Raw genomic sequence first — 15,184 nt, 5'->3', positions numbered from 1 at the left:
TAACTAGCAGCTAGAATTTCATCATTGTAGGAATAAAGTGCTTTAACAGTGACTTCAGTTGGATGGAGGACCCCAGAGATCTTGCCAAGAGCTTGAGAGCAGATAATTTTCAGGAACGATGCCCAGTGCCGAACCACCACATAAGTTTACCCTCTTGCCTCAAACAAGAGCCTTATACTTGGTTATAAGGGGGAAAAGGAGACCCTGAAAAATGTAATATGTTCAAACTGAAGGCCAGGAAGGAAGATGAGTCTTTTGGGCATTGGATCCCCAAAAGTCTTCACGGCTAGGGCTTCCTGGCTGGTGCAGTGGAAAAGAATCTGCCTACCAATGCAGGAGACGGAAGAGATGCAGGTTTGATCCCTGGGTCGGGAAGATCCCCTGGAGTAGAAAATGGAAACCCACTCAAGTACTCTTGCCTGGAAAATTCCATGGACAGAGGAGCCTGGTGGTCCATGAGGTTGCAGAGAGACCCAAATGAGTGACTGAGTGTATGCACACGTGGGTGCACACACACACACACATACACACATACATCCCCAAAAGAAAGCACACTGAAATCAACTGGAAACTCATCAAACTTTAGGACATGTAGGGGAGGAATCAGGAATGCGCATTTTAAACACATTCCCTATGTGATTCTGAGGAATGTGGTCCATGAACCACACGTTAAGAAACACTCCTTGTCCCATTTCACAGATGGGGAAATCAAGGCCTGTAGAGGAAAAGAGCAAAGACTCAAAATCACACGAGTCAGAAGCTGAGCTGGCCTTTTAGCCTATCCAGGGCTTCTTTCCACCAAATTCCGCCTGCCCACGGACTGCCTCCCGGGGCTGCTAACATTCCAAGGAAACTTGTAACAGGAAAGGATATGTCAGCTGTGCCTGTTCCGATGTTCAAGCATCCATCGTGATTCCAGGTTCTGCCAGACACAGCACTCAGAGCTCAGGCCGCCAAGCTCTGAAAGCCTGATCTTTCCAGATAGGATCGGGGATGTGATTACAAAAGCTAGCATTTATTTTTATTTCCCCAAGAAAATAAATCAGCAGTTTTGTGCCAAGAAAAGTGATCAGAGAAAGCAGTGTTTCTAGACAGGAGGAGGCCCTGGACCCTGGCCAGCCCCTCAACCCCTCCCACCCCCTCCCCGTCTCCAGCACTGCCTTAACATCCTGAAGGTGTCTCCAGCAGAGTCGGGTCCTTAGACAAAGACCCTTTGGGCTTCAAATTCGGGAACCCTCTCCTTTAGCAGTGGCTAAAGGGCTCAGGAGGTGGAGGGTTACTTTCCTCTTGGGGACAAAAGGAATTTTCCCCAGCCTCTCCTATTACACCAACTCCCCCCAAAATATCTAAAAATGGAGGGTGGTGGAATATGAGATCGCTGCCAGGTACCACAGTTATGACAGTGGTTCTCAAAAGAGGACAATTTTGCTCTCTCCTGAGGGTGGGAAGGGACATTTGGCAATGGCCGGACACATTTTTGGTTGTCACGACTTGGTTGAGGGGTGCTACCAGCATCTAGTGGGTAGAGGTCAGGGAGGCTGCTAAGCATTCTGCAATGCACAGACAGCCCCCACCCTTTGCCCAAAATGTCAACAGTGCTGAGGCTAGGAGACCTTGAATTACATGCGAGTGACCCAGGATGTTCTGGGGGTAAGTCCAGGTTTGCCTTGAAATGCTGTGTGAGCCTGGGCAAGGCCTGCCCTCTCTGGGCCTCAGATGCCCATCTGTACCAAGAAGAAGATAAGAAGCTCCTCTCTGGGACTTTTGCAGTTTTGGTCATTTAGGGGTTGGGACATCAGGAGGCCTGAGACCATGGGTCTGCCTTCTGCAACGCAGACATGGCTGTGGGATGATGGTGGCGGGGGGGGATCTACTCAACACCCCCATGCCTGAGGGGTGGACAATCTGCTTTCCTGAGCCCCTCCTCCAAGGCACAATATCTGGAACTCCTGCTCCACCAGGAACGGAAAAACCATTATCTGCAGATGACATCACTTTGCAAAAATGCAAGTAGCGAGTGGTTGCCGAGCAGAGCTCCAGGGAAGGGGTGGGAAGAAAGGGCTGAGAGCATGCCAACCCCCAGCAGCGCGGGCATCTGGCACCTTGAAGCATCTCAGGACCACCTCGGACAAGCTCCTCAGTGCCTCCAGACTTCAGTCTTCCCATCTCCAGAGTGAGAGCCGGACCTGGGTATGGTCAGGAGCCCTTGCTGTTGGGAGACTCCAGAACCTGGGACTCTTCCAGATCAAGTGTCAGAGGGCCTCTGGGCTGTCGGCACAAGGGAGGCCCCCCCAGGCACAGGGAACCCAGGGCTGGTGGATGGAAAGAGAGGAAAGTGATCACCCTGCCCAACTGGGCCACACAGAGGACACTGCTGCCACCAAAGCGCTTGAAAACACTCCTCCTGCCGGGCTGGGTACCTGTGTCACCCACCAGCCCAGTGTCTTTCTTGGTCTGGCGTTTGGTGGAGCATCGCGAACCAGCAACAGGCTGGAAACAGCAGCCCAGGGAGCTTGCTTTCACGGATGGATGAGACTGACCCACAATCCAGTATCTTTCTACTTGGGGGTCTCCAGGAGGCGAGGGCACCACAAGGAGCAGCTCTGATGAGCAGAATGGGCTCAGCTACACTGAAGGAGCCCTGGGACGGCAGTCAGGACAAACCGGTCTCTAGAACAGCCGTGAGGACAGGGCCTCAGCTCCTCCTTCTAGACACGCTTCATCCAGAGAGCCTGCGGTTCACTTTCAGGTCTAGGCTTTGGTGTCTTTCTCAAAGAGCTCGGCAGGGCTGGGTGTCTTTATCCCGTGACGGTTCCCTCCCTGCTCCCACCCTCACCCAGAACAGAATCACCATTCAACCCCTGTTGCTTTCTCAGTGGAAAAGGAAGGAGGGAGAAAGAGCTGGATCAGCCTTAGCCAAGCTCAAGGGTGGGTCTGGTACCCTGGCCAAGGGAGTGCCCCTCCCACACTTCACTGAGCGCTGTCTGGAGGCAGTGCGGTCTAATGGCTGGAATATTCGGTCTGGCATCACCAAGACCAGGGCCCACATCTTGGTCTGGCAACCTCCAAGCTGTGCGGAACTTGACTCAGGGTCCTCAGCTAGGAAATGGAGCTAGCACCGTAACATCACTGTGCGGGTGGGGGAGTAATTTGGTTTGCCCCGCCCTTTGCCCCCTAGATTCATTCTCACCTCTCCCTGCCTGGTCCTCAGGAGGCTGACTCCACCCAGACTGAAGATCCAAGTGTGGGAGGAGGGGAGAGAGGTCAGGAGGTGTCCACGCTCCCTCTGCTGGGCCACAGTCCCGGCTGTGGCCGTGTCCCCCTCCCAGGGTCCCCGCTCCCATCAGAATGCCTTCATCCCACACCTCCTGCTCTGGGGGCTTCTGGCAACACAATGCCAGCCTCTTGTCCCTTCAGGCCTAATGAGCTCCCAGCTTCCTGCTGTGGCTGGTCTCTTGAGTCATCACCACCTGCAACTGGGTCCTTTAACCCCCTCACCATACTTCAGTAGAATACCCTTTCATTATTCTCCCAAGATGATAAACAAATGCCCAACAAACACACAAAAAGATGCTCTCCATCATGAATTGTTAGAGAAATGCAAATCAAAACCACAATAAGATAGCACTCACATCTGTTGTGAGGATGGTCGCTATCATAAAAACAGAAGATAACTGCTGGTGAGGATGCGGAGAAATTGGGACGTGTGTGAAGTTAATGGGAATGTAAAATGGCACAGCTTCTATGAAAAACAGTATTGCAGATCCTCAAAAAATTCAAAATAGAATTACCATTCATGTGTGCATGTGTGCTAAGTCGTTTCAGTCGTGTCCAATTCTTTTCGACCCTATGAACTGTAGCCCGCCAGGCTCCTCTGTCCATGGGATTCTCCAGGCAAGAATACTGGAGTGGGTTGCCATGCTCTCCTCCAGGGGATCTTCCCGACCCAGGGATCAAACCTGCCTCTCATGTCTCCTGCGTTGGCAGATGGGTTCTTTACTAGTGCCACCTGGGAAGCCCCCAAGAATTACCATGTGATCCAGCAATCCCACTTCTGGGTATATATCCCAAAGAATTGAAAACACAGTCTCAGCAAGATATTTGTACAGCTATGTTCATAGCAGCATTATTCACAATAGCCAAAATGTGGAAATATCCCAAGCATCCACTCATGGATGAATGGATAAGCAAAATGTGGTGTACACATAGAATGGAATAGTAGTCTTAAAAGGAAGGAAATGGATGGACCTTGAGCACATCCTGATGCTGGGAAAGATTGAGGGCAGGAGGAGAAGGGGATGACAGAGGATGAGATGGTTGGATGGCATCACTGACTCAGTGGACATGGGTTTGGGTGGACTCCAGGAGTTGGTGATGGACAGGGAGGCCTGGCGTGCTGCAGTTCACGGGGTCACAAAGAGTCGGACACGACTGAGTGACTGAACTGAACTGAGGACATCATGGTGAGTGAAATAAACCAGTCACAAAAAGACAAATCCTGTATGATTCCACTTACACAGGGTACCTAGAGATAAGTGGGGTGCCTGAAGTCACAGAGACAGAAAGTAGTGAGGTGGCTTCCAGGGATGAGGAGGTGGGAAATGGGGAGAAGTTGATTAATGGGCACAGAATTTCATTTTCACAAGATGAAAAAGTTCTGGAGACCCCCTGCCCGACAGTGTGAATATACTTAGCCTTACTGAACTGTATACTTAGAAATGGTTAAGATGCTAAGAAAAAAACTTATCAAAGTATATATTTTAAATATATGGCCCTTAGTATATATGTTAACTATACCTCCAAAAAAGTGTTTGAAAAAAAAAAAGGCCCTTCATCAAACTCCCATCAAGATAACTGTTGGTTCCTGTGCTGGTCAGCACATTAGAATCTTCCGGGATCTTTTAAAAATTTCAAAGCCTAGGCCAACACCCCAGACCAACTGAATCACACCCCTTGTAGGTAGAACACAAGCACCAGCTTTTTTTGATGCCTCCCTGGTAATTCCAGTGCGCCCACAAGTTGGAGACGCACTGAATAAATCCTTGTGCTTCTTGTCAGGAATCTGTATGATTAGCTAGTTCTTAGGCTTATTGTGAGGATTAAGAGGAGTAGTGAATGCAAGGTATTTAGAAGGTTCCTGGTACTTAGTTAATGCTCCATAAAATGTACGGAAAATATCATTGACTTTATCATCATTATTTCTCTGCGCCTCCAGGTTGCCGTGGGTCTTTGAGAAGCTGCAGAGGAGGTGAGGGGCTGGCTATCAGGACAAACTCAAGTCCTGGAAGGTAGGAGGCATCTGGCCTAAGGCAGAAGAAAGTGGGGATTCCATTCTGGCTGGGGAGCTTCGGAGACAAGATTGTGAGGAGCCCAGGGCCCAGAGGATGGCAGACCTGCCTTGAAGCCAGAGGCACCTGCCTCCAGGGGCTGCTGCCCCCTCATAGCTCTGGCACAGCTCAGAGGCTCCAGAAAATGTTGGCGGAGGGGTAGGGGCACCCAGGGCTGGTGGATTAGTTGATCCAGGAAGCAGCCTGGCAGGTAACCAACAGACTTTGAGCTGATCTGCCACTCTAGGGCACCTTCTAATTTTTCACGGGTCCTCAACCGCTCTTGGTAACCCCAGCAGCCTTGAGGTAACTACTGACCACCACCAAGGGTCTGCCCTGGTGTCCACTCACCTTGCTGAGCTGGGCATGGTGGGGGCGGGGGAGCAGACCTCCCTGGGTCACTGCATGGGAACTGCTGCTGCTGCTGCTGCTGCTGCTAAGTCGCTTCGGTCGTGTCCAACTCTGTGCGACCCCATGACGGCAACCCACCAGGCTCCACCGTCCCTGGGATTTTCCAGGCAAGAACACTGGAGCAGGTCAAAGGGCCAGTGCACTGGGGTTGCCTAAAGAGGGGCATCTCTGCTGGCCAGGAAAGAGCTTTGGATGAGGAGGTGCTGGCCCAGCCTGTATTTTCTCCCTAGGCCATCTATCCATCCATTCATCCATCTGTCCGTCCATCCATCCCATAAGCATTTCCTGAGCACCCACTGTTTGCCCAGTTGAGACCCTGAGATCTGACGGTGAGCAAGAGCTTAAGTCTGGCTGGGAGAGCAGGAGTGGCAGGAAGGAGAAGGACCAGGGGCAGAAGAGCCAGCAATATTCAGACCAGGGCTCACAACCCAGCTCTGCTCTGTATCTGCTGTGCGTCCTGGGGAAAGTCACTCCTCCTCTGCTGCTGCTGCTGCTAAGTCGCTTCAGTCACGTCCGACTCTGTTCGACCCCAGAGACGGCAGCCCACCAGGCTCCCCCGTCCCTGGGATTCTCCAGGCAAGAAAACTGGAGTGGGTTGCCATTTCCTTCTCCAATGCATGAAAGTGAAAGGTGAAAGTGAAGTCGCTCAGTCGTGTCTGACTCTTCATGACCCCATGGACTGCAGCCTACCAGGCTCCTCTGTCCATGGGATTTTCCAGGCTGGAGCCCCGGTTTTATCTTTTTCCAAAGGGTAACAGACCCATCCTCAAGGAGATGCTGATGTCGGAAAGGAGACATGATGACATAATGGTCCCAGCTTGAGGCTATCTGAAGCTATTTCCCCAGGAAGGGAGGGCAGGCCCCTGAGCCCCGACCCCAGCCCAGGCCTCTTACTAGTGGCAAGGCTTATGGGGGAGGTAGCTTTCTTGGGACCGAGCTGTGGTCAGGAGCCAGGCCCAGTGGGCCCCCAAAACCACAAATCCACACGAGAAGCAGTCCTCTGGAGACTGGAACCTAGGAGCCTGGCTCCCCACCCAGCTGGCGTGCTTTTCCCCATCTGTCATCAGGGCGGCCTCAGCCTGCCCAGAGCTGATATTCCAAGGAAAGGTCAAGACTTCATGGTCCCATTGTGCACGTGGGAAAGTCAGGGCCTAGGAAGGGTGAGGATCTATTCAAGAACACATGAGTCCATGTCAGAGTCAGAACTAGAAGCCAGACCTCCTGGGTCCTCCCCACACTCTCCTCCAGAAGGGTCTGTGTCCTGAAACGAGCAGGATACCAGGAAGTTGACTTGGAAGCTTTGACTCCCTCTTTAAGAGACTCCTCAAAAAAACCTCAGCTCCTACTAGGCAACCAGCCTTCCCCTCCAAATATCCTCCAAGCAGCCCTCCGTCTAGACAAGTCCCTCCTCTGCTCAAGCACCTTCCATGGCTCCCTATTAGCCAATATAACTCCTAGCATCCAGGGTCCCAATCTACCTCCCCAAGTTGATCTCGCCTTGTGCTCCCACATTTGCCTTACATTCTGGTCCACTGGCCCCATCCCCAGGCCTTCGTTGATTCTGGTCCTTCCTCCTAGAACACCCTTCCTTGCCTCTTTTCTTTGTTTTCCTTTAGTCACTCAGTCGTGTTCAACTCTTTGTGACCCCATGGTATGCAGCACACTAGGCCTCCCTGTCCTTCACCATCTCCCAGAGTTTGCTCAAACCCATGTCCATCGAGTCGGTGATGCCATCCAACTGTCTCATCCTCTGTCGTCCCCTTCTCCTCCTGCCTTCAGTCTTTCCCAACATCAGGGTCTTTTCCAATGTCTGCTCTTCGCATCAGGTGACCGAAGTACCGGAGCTTCAGCTTCATCATCAGTCCTTTCATGCCTCCTTCTTTTGAGTTCATCCAAACATCACCTGCAATAGGAAGTCTCCCTTCTCCCCAAATCAGACACAGTCTCTCCTCCTCTAGGCTACCAGAGGACTCCCTTAGGTTAGCTCTTCTTGAGTGCCCACCTGTCTCCTCCAGGAGATGGGGAGGTCCCTGGGAGCAGAGTCTAAGTCACACCCCCCTCTTGTCATCTTCCCAACCTCAGCACCAAGCATTAAAAGAGAAAAGGCTAAATGACCCCTGGTGCCCTGAGCCCACAGCCGGACGAATGGACAGGGACTGCTCCATGCCCTTTCGGGGCCCAATTCCAGGCGGGAGGTGGCCAGAGCCCGGGCCCAGCACCTGGACACAGCCGTCGTCCCCGCCTCCAGTCGCTGTGTTTGTTTTCCTTCTCCCTAGGCAAAGGCTGCAGAGGCCATTCTGAGCCACAGCTGGTTTTTATTGCATCAAGACTCAAAAAAAGGCCTGAGCATATTTTTAGAGAGAAGGGGAAAAAAGAATATTTTCTTCCCTGACCCAAGATGAGGGCTTGCTCCAAGTTTCCATCTGCTCTGCCTTCTGGGTGGAGTTGGCGGGGAAGTTTCTCTGCAGGAGGATCCTTCAGGACACAGGTTTATGAGCTCATAGATATGGCAGCTCGAAGGCTGCCTGCCTCCCTCCCCTGACACACACACAAATGCTCACTCACATACATGCTCACAACCTCAGGCCCGTGATGTGGAGAGGGGAGGCCATGCCTCAGGCAGGGCGGTAATGGAGCAAGAGGGACCCAAAACCCCACTGGAAGAAGGTGACCGAACGGTGGCTGAACCCGGGTCTCCATGCCTGCGCCCCAGAGCCCTGGGTCATACAGCATGCCCGCTGGGCGGCCTGGACCCACAGGACCCGGGACCAGGATGAAGAATGTGTTTGATGTGCACTTCAATGGCTGGTTTCCAAGTGTCTGAAGACACTGTCAGGATGAACAATATACAGATGACTTCAAGTATCACAGAGCTTTTGTCGAAGTGCATTTTCTCAATCAAAGGATGCGAAATGCACCGGAGTTCTGCTGGTGTGTGTGTGTGTGTGTGTGTGTGAATATGGTCTCTGTGTGTGACACATGTGGTGGAGTATGTGTACGTGTTGTGTTTGTATGTTCATGTGTAGAATATTTGTGGTATGGTTTTGTGTGTGTGTGTGATGTTTGATGTGTGCTCTGTGTAGGGTGAGGGGTGTGTATGTGTGTGCTTGGTTCATTTCGTGTATATTGTGTGTGTTTGATGCTGTGATCAGTGTGTGTGTGTGTTGTGTTTGTATGTTCATGTGTAGAATATTTGTGGTATGGTTTGTGTGTGTGTATGTGATGTTTGATGTGTGCTCTGTGTAGGGTGAGGGGTGTGTATTGTGTGTGTTTGATGCTGTGATCAGGCCAGAAGCACGTCTGGAAGGAGGTCTGTGTTGGGGTCCCCACCTCCTCTGGCACACTTCCGAGTGGCGCCTTTTTGAGATTTTTCCAGGGTAATTAGTTAGGGAAAGCACAACACTCAGAGGAAGAAGTTGAAAGGAAGGGGCCGTGTTACACACTTACTCCCCACCAGACCTTGCCCCTAATATCAGAACTAAACTTTTTTGCCCCTGGTGACACCCAGTCCTAAAATCTCCCATCCAAAGAGATGCAGACAATGAAGCTCAAGTTGAGAGAAGCCTGAGGCCCAGTGCTACCCACAGAGCAGGAGCTAGAGTCCAGCCCACCTCCTCCCCACAGCAGGCTGACCTTCAGTACCAGAGCCAGCAAGCAGAGCCCATAGCATTCCCAGCAAAAGTGAAAGTTCTTCACAGGTGAGCCACAAGGGAAGCCCGAGAATACTGGAGTGGGTAGCCTATCCCTTCTCTAGCAGATCTTCCCGACCCAGGAATTGAACCCGGGTCTCCTGCATTGCAGGCAGATTCTTTACCAACTGAGCTATCAGGGAAGGCCAGGCTCTCCACAAACTTGGCCTCATTTCCCTTTCATACCCACCCATCCAGGGGGCACGATTATTGCATTTTATCAGAGGAGGAAACAGGCTCAGGGGGAGACGGAGGTGAAGGAGGCCCCTGGCAGCCACGAGGAGAGAGGAAGTCCCTGGAGACAGGCAGGCACACTCTTGGCTGTGGGGATCAGACAGAGGAATCAGGGGGGCTTGTGGGCTTTTAGCTCCATGAAGCCTCTGCCTCTTTCATGTCTGTAGAGACACAGGCCCAGAATTGGTGCCAGGAGTGCGTGGGCAATGTGTGGGGCTTTTCCCTGTCTCCCTCTCCATCCTTCCTGGCAGCTCAGCCAGGCCAGGCACCCTCCTACCCACAGATCCCTTCTATCCTCAGGCAGCTAGAGCTGCTAGAGGCTCGCCTCCTACTTCTTAGAAACTGAGGCAACCCAGCAGGGGCCAAAGGGAGCTCCATGGGAGATAGGCTTTTCCAGCAGAAAGACTCAGGCTTCAGACCTTCCCAGCCTAGAGACCTTGGGCAAGTCCCCCTCCCTCCCTGAGCCTCAGTTTCCTCCTCTGTGAAATGGGGAATAACAACAGCTGCCTCCTGGGATGGTTGAGGGACCACAGGCGGGTGTGTGAAGCACTTGGCACAGGCCTGGCACCGGGAGGCACTTGATTGATGTATGTCCCGTTCCCATCCCCTGCTGCCCTGGTAGGCACGAGTTACAGCAGGCTTGACCAGTCCAAAGGTCCCTCCCCTCCTGGCCCCAAGAGAAGCTGCAGAAGAAAGAGAAACAGCAGTTCTTGGAAAGTCACCATGAAGTCCTCCCTGGAACAGGCGGGACAGTCATCAAGTTGCCAGTGGGTGGCCACACCAACCACCGGGCCCGGAGAGGCCCTCCGTGACCTCCCAGCTGCCTCGCTCTGAGTTCTGTGGTCCTATTCTCCACTCCGTGTCTACCCCTGCACAGGCCACCAGCATCAGATACTCCCCTGTGGGACTCACCTCACTCCACCCTCCCCTGCTCAAAGCCTCCCCTTCCCCCATTCCCACACTGGCATAAAGTCCTTTATGCCGGAGCATTCCAGAGCATTCTCGGTCTGGCCGGTACCCACTGTGCTCTCTCCTTGAACCTCCTCACCCTGCACATCAGTTACAGCCAGTCCCACGTGGGCACCTGGTTTCATTACCTGTGGGAAGAGCTTAGTCCAGGCCTGGCACACAGGGGACCCTTTAGCAAGGCGGATCCACAGTTGGCAGAGACATCAGGCTTATGTCCCACAGGATTTTGGGCTTGGGATGTCATTGGTCTCCTCTGGCAATTTCTGACTCACACCTGAAGACCCACTTTAGTCTTCACCTCCTCCAGGAAGCCTGCCTTGATGCCCACCCCTCTAGGCCAGTGTAGGTGTCTTCTTCCCAGGTGGAGCTGCCTGGTGGCCCCCAGCCCTCCTGTCACTGCTGTCTTATCTGGATAAATTTAGTCCCCACTCACCAGCCTGGCATGTCTTCCCCACAGTCCTTGTGGATTTCAGTAGGGCTTATGTCCACCCATAAGGCTTCTCTGGTAGCTCAGTGGTAAAGAACCCACCTGCCAAGCAGGAGATGTAAATTCAATCCCTGGGTTGGGAAAATCCCCAGGTTGGGAAGATCCCCTAGAGGAGGAAATAGCAATCAATTCTAGTATTCTTGCCTGAGAAATCCTGTGGACAGAGGAGCCTGGTGGGCTACAGTCCATGGGGTCGCAAGAGTCAGACAGGACTGAGCATGCACGCGCAGCTTTATGTCCACGCATAGGTCCTCCTTGCTCTCAGCCCCTGCGGCTCCCATCTGTCCCCTACCTCATCCCAAAGGGCCTTACAATGCAGAGTTAATTTGGAAAACAGAGTTTGCTGCCCTTCTGCAAACAGCAGAGAGCAATTCCTGAGCTGAGTACAAAACAAGCTGACATTCAGAGGCAGGCAGCACAATTCTTAGGAATTTTTCAATTATCCCTCCCCCGAGAGAATCTCTGCCAGCTGGGAGTAGGGGAAACCTGACCTCTGGGAATGTTCTGGAAATTCCTCCCTTCCCCCACCCTCCCAGGCTCAGAGACTGTCCCCTCTTCCTGTTATGTTGAAGAAGTTTGGCTGGCTGGTTGTTTGGAGACCCTGGGTGTGGGTGTGGGGACCCACCTGAGACAGAGTAGTCACTGCAAAGGCAGCTGCTGACTGTTATCTCACAGAGCCGTTGCTCTGGCCTGAACTGTGTCCCCTCCCACGTTCCTACGTTGAAGTCCCAACCCCCAGGAACGCAGAATGTGCCTGTGTTTGCAGACAGGGCCTTTGAAGGGGTGATTAAGTTAGAATGAGGTCCTGAGGGTGGGTGTGAATCTAGTAATACCGCCCTTATCAGAAGGGGAAATTCAGTCCCAGACTCACACAAAGGGAAGACCATGTGCAAACACGGGGAGCAGGCTGGTGCTATCTGCAAGCCCCGGAGAAGCAACCCTGCAGACACCTTGACCTTGGACTTCCGGCCTCCAGAACTGTGAGACGACGCACTGTGGTTGGTCAACCACCCCGCCTTCCTGCTCTCGAAGGGCAGCCAGGGAAGCGATACAGAGGTTTTGATGTCCCTCATTGCGCTCTTATCATGTTCGTGGGCTTGTCTAACCCTAACCCTAACCCTAATTCCCCCAAGGCACTGCACAGAGCTGGCCTGTTTATCCCTCAAAGCCTTGTACTGCATCCTGAGAGGTGCGGAGGGTATTTCCTGGGTGAACACTTCCAAGATAAACAGAACTATGGTTCATAGGCTCCTGAAGTCAGCAAATGCTGGCAAGCAGAGAGACCCAACCGTGCATGTCCCTTCCTCCTTGGTGGCCCCCTCTGGAGCACCTACGTGGCCTCCGGTTCGACCCTCCATAGCCCTGAAAGGAAGGCTCCCCTCCATTTCACAGATGAGTAACTGAGGCCCAGGGAAGGCAAGTGATGGTGCCCAAGGTCATTCATGTAGTCAGAGCCATTAGGCAGGCAAGCCCCCAGGTCCCAGGATGGGTCTGAGACGGGGAGGGCGAGGGGTGGCCGGCTCTGCAGTATGGCAGGCGCTGCAGTGTCCCACCCTCAGAAAGAGACAGACAGGACCTGGGATTGCATCCTGACTGCTTCTCTTGGTGAGCAAGATATTCACCTCTCTGAGCTGAGCCTCAGGTTCCTGCGATTGTAGGACAAGGCTGAGAAAGATGATCCAGCAGCTGCCGTGCTTAGCACAGTGTCCGGTCCACAGAAAGGCTTCAAGAAACGATGCTAGTGCTGCTGCTCATGACGACAGCCTTCTGGAATACGCAGCTGGCCCCGCACCTGGCTTTGCAGGAAGTCTGACAAAGAGCTCACCCTGGAAGCTTTTCCTGCTGATCAGCGTGGGGGGTGGACAACCTCTGTACCCCTGCTTCTGACTGCTGTCGTTAACCCTCCGCCCGGCCTCAGTGGCCCATTGTCCTCCCTGCAGGCTCAAACCAGGCCAGGCCTGCCAGGAACCAGCGGCTAAAAATAGCCCCCCACCCCCACCCCGGAGTGCTGGGGTCCAGCTGCTCACCTCCTTCCAGGGATCAGGACCTGCCCCCCTCTTCCCGGCCACTACTCTGGGTGAAGTCCAGCTTGGCCAGCTCCCAGCTCCCTCTCAGGGAGGTCCAAACTCAACACCCACAAAATATTCTGTGGAAAATTCGAGGCTGGCTATAATTCCCTAGGGCAGAGGCTTGGTGCAGACTTGTAGACACGGCCAGCAGTGAGTTTGGGAGGAAGGGCCTGGAAGAACAGGCAAAGCAAAGAGAAAGAGGGAAAGGCAGTCCAGGTGAGAGGAACAGCTGAAGCAAAGGGAGGAGGGAGGAGGCTGAACAGAGCAGTGGAAGGCTGTGGGATGTCTGTTGGGAGAGCAGGAAGGGAGTCTCCAAGGGCAGCTCAGACTTAGCTGAGCAGGTCCTTGAATGTCGGGCAAGGCTTTCCTGACCTTCAAAGCCACAGCTTGCCTGCAGTCGGTGCCCGAGATGCCTTCACTCCTCGGGCCTCCTTTGAATCTCCTCCCTAAGGGGTAGTCACAGCCCTGGGAGGAGAGCCAAGGGCTGGTGAGGATGGAGAGAGGTACCTTCAGAACACCCCACCCCACCCCAGGAAGGGGGCTTCTCACCAGTGACATCATTAGTGACTCCAGAGGCTCTGCCTGAGGGCTGTAAAGACACTGAGCCTGCAGCCATTCAGGTCAGCTTTCAAGAGCCTGCTTTCAAGGCCCTGGGGTGGATTTTGGGGACCCAGACAGCCATTCAATTCTAGCCCTACAGGGGCTCACCGTCTAGGATGAAAAGAGACAAGTGAAGAGGCAACTCCAGGGCTGGGGCACCTGAGCACAGAACTGAGAGGGCCCAGAGAAGAGCCCTCCTCCAGATTTGGGAAGTCAGCAACGGGTTCTTGGAGGACACACCCCTTGACCTGAGTATCAAATGTTAAGGAGGAGATGGCCAAGGTCAGAGGCCCAGGAACTGTGTTTCAGGCAGAGAAGAGTGTATGCAGAGGCCCTGCGGTGGAAGTTTCCTGCCTGGTGTGTGTTCGTGGGCAGAGACAGGGAGGAGATATGAGGATAATGAGGCCGGAGAGGTCTCTGGAGACCAGGTTCTAAAGTTTTCTGAGTGCCCTCATGAACACAAGCATCTGTCACCCACAGAAAGGCTGGTGAATTAAATTCTTGGGAAAAATAATGGCAATGTACCAAATTGAGTACATTAAATCCTATTTTTAAAACTCAGAGTCTGGGAATTTGATGACTGATTATTCAGTAAGGAAGGCCTTACTTATCATTTGTATATTAGGAGTTTGAATTTTGTTAAATTTTTTATCAATTCATATGATCATATGACTCTCTTCTTTACCCTGTGAATGTGGTGGCTTACACTGATCGATTTTTGAGTATTGAATCCGCTTCACATCACTGGGATAAACTTCACTTGGCAATGATGTATAATTTTTAAAATATACTGATGAGTTATATTTGCTAATATTTTGTTAGGCATTTTTGCATCATATACATAAGGAATATTGGTCTGTAATTTTCTTTCTTTCTACTATCTTTTTTGGTTTGGGTATCAAGGTAATACTGGCTTCCTTAAAAAAATTGAGAAGAGCTCCCTTCTCTTCTATTTTCTGGAAGGGATTGTGTAGAATTGGCACTAATTTTTCTTTCAGGCGCAAGTGTATTTTAAGCCTCTGAAACTTGTCTGCTACCACCCCATTGGCCAAAACAAGTCACATGGCTGCTCCTAATGTCAAGGGTGCAGAAGGATGATCTGCCTCTGTGTATTTCACCAGAACTAAGCTCTTCTCTCCAGGTTGCAGGCACCCACAGCCCATGGGTCTTCCTAGAACCCATATCTGATTGACTGGGCGCTCCCAGGAAGGACTTCTGAAGACTGTATCTGTGTAACATCAGTTCAGTTCAGTTCAGTTCAGTCGTTCAGTCATGTCCAACTCTTTATGACCCCATGGATTGCAGCACACCAGGCCTCCCTGTCCATCAGCAACTCCCAGAGTTTACTCAAACTCATGTCCATCGAGTCAGTGATGCCATCTAACCATCTCATCGTCT

The sequence above is a fragment of the Bos taurus genome, chromosome 8 (assembly GCF_002263795.3).
Source record: "Bos taurus isolate L1 Dominette 01449 registration number 42190680 breed Hereford chromosome 8, ARS-UCD2.0, whole genome shotgun sequence".
Taxonomy (NCBI): domain Eukaryota; kingdom Metazoa; phylum Chordata; class Mammalia; order Artiodactyla; family Bovidae; genus Bos; species Bos taurus.
The sequence above is the reverse complement of the archived record's forward strand: the minus strand, read 5'-3'. Positions refer to the sequence as shown.